The 1539-nt window shown below is 60.2% G+C and overlaps 1 protein-coding gene across 2 annotated transcripts in view; it reads left to right on the forward strand.

The window, feature by feature from the left end:
- The window catches only part of Cemip2 (cell migration inducing hyaluronidase 2), an 80028-nt gene that overhangs the window by 523 nt on the left and 77966 nt on the right, over nt 1-1539 (forward strand). Inside the window, exon 1 of one of the 2 annotated variants that reach the window (XM_031389920.1) lies at nt 279-758. The exons of the other annotated variant lie outside the window; for it this stretch is intronic. The gene's annotated coding sequence lies outside the window, so the exon portion shown is untranslated. Of the gene's footprint in view, nt 1-278; nt 759-1539 lie in introns of those variants that run through there. 2 annotated transcript variants of the gene reach the window in all.

A 1539-nucleotide genomic window follows, 5' to 3' on the forward strand; every position in this document is an offset into this window, starting at 1 on the left:
AAAAAAAAAAAAAAGAAAAAAGAAAGCAGTATCAGGCTCAGCTGGGAAGATGAAGACTCAGGTTCAGTCCCGCCGGTTTTCGTGAACTCTCAGGTATTCTTCTGTAGCCGAAGGTCAAGGCGCCGCTGAGGAACCCTGGCGGCCGACGGTGTTGGCGGGCGTCCTTCCTGCTGAAGGCAGCTGGAGGCGCTGAGCCTTCGTGTGCAGCTTGTGGTGGGCGGGGCCTCCGCAGGTCTCTTCCCCCTGACAAGCCCCGCCCACCCCGCCTTTGACCCGCCTCCCTAGCTGGCGTCCGCCTGCCCAATCCGCAGCACTCTCGGCCCAGCCGAGCCGGCGCTTGTGTGGCCCGAGGCTGACTAGGGGGACCCTAGCGAGCCTCAGCGCCCGCCGGACCGGGAACCTGCGCGGCTCGGGAACGCGCCCTGCCGCTATTGTCTCGGGGCCGCACAGGCTCGCGCCGCCCGGACGGCGATTCCCCTCCTCTTCCTCCCGGAGGGAAGGATCCAAGAGCGCCAAGCCGGGCTGGCTGGAGGAGGAGGTGGCCGCGAAGGCGGAGGGAGGAGCGTTACTCCCCGGCCCGGACTTGCTTCTCCTCCGGCGTAGGTTGCCGCTGAATTCGGAGCGGCAGCGGGTCGCGGGTTCCTGGCCATGGAGAGGAGATCTGCACGCCGGGACTCCTGGAGCTCTGCTCCGGCTCCCGCTCCTCTGGCCATCGCTTAGACACCTGAGTAGACCGACGCCAGGAGGGGGAGGGGAAGGTAAGACTCCTCTAGTCCCCGGTGCCCAGCCCCGCCTCCTTGGCGGTCCCCGGGGCCGGGAGGGCGCAAACCCGACTCGCGCACCTTGGCGTCCAGGAGGCCTGGCCGTCCCTGTGCTGGCGGTTTTTTTTGTTTTTTGGGTTTTTTTTTTTTTGTTTTTTTGTTTTTTGTTTTTTTTTTGCCAAGAAGCCCAACATCCTGTAGGTCTCAGCGTCCGCCTTCGCCGGCGCCTTCCCGCCGGGGTTCTCCCAAAGCGCCCCGAGACTCAACCTTCTTCCATGAAAAGGATTCCTTACGAATAGGGGTTTGATCCTCTTTTCTCCTACTTGGTGTTCCCGGGGAGGGTAACAGTGTATCATTTAAACAGCGCTAAACTTTCTGGAAAGGCTGCGTGGGGGACGCGGACCGCAGTGAAAGATTGATGGAATGTGCATTGTGGAGCCTTGGCGTCTGTCTACAAGAGCACGCTTGTGTAAAGTTTGGTGGTGGTTGGGGGTGGATCTTTGTCTCCTACTGTTCCCCCGAGTTAGTGTGACCCTTGCTCCTTGTGGTAAGCCGCAGCTTCAGGATCTGGGCATCTTTAAAGCTGGGGACCAGTTTTAGCACAGGACCTCAATCACAACAGTTCCTGGCAGAGTTGGGAGGTCCTGGCAAAGAATGGGGTTCTCACTGCAAGTGTCCTGAGGTGCTTTACTTAATACTACTTACTGCCCTCTAGCAATAAAACCAAGGTCTCTGCTGGAGGTTGGCGTTTGCCACCAGACGCCCCCCCCCCCCCGGG

The sequence above is a fragment of the Mastomys coucha genome, unplaced genomic scaffold (genome assembly GCF_008632895.1).
Source record: "Mastomys coucha isolate ucsf_1 unplaced genomic scaffold, UCSF_Mcou_1 pScaffold21, whole genome shotgun sequence".
Taxonomy (NCBI): Eukaryota; Metazoa; Chordata; class Mammalia; order Rodentia; family Muridae; genus Mastomys; species Mastomys coucha.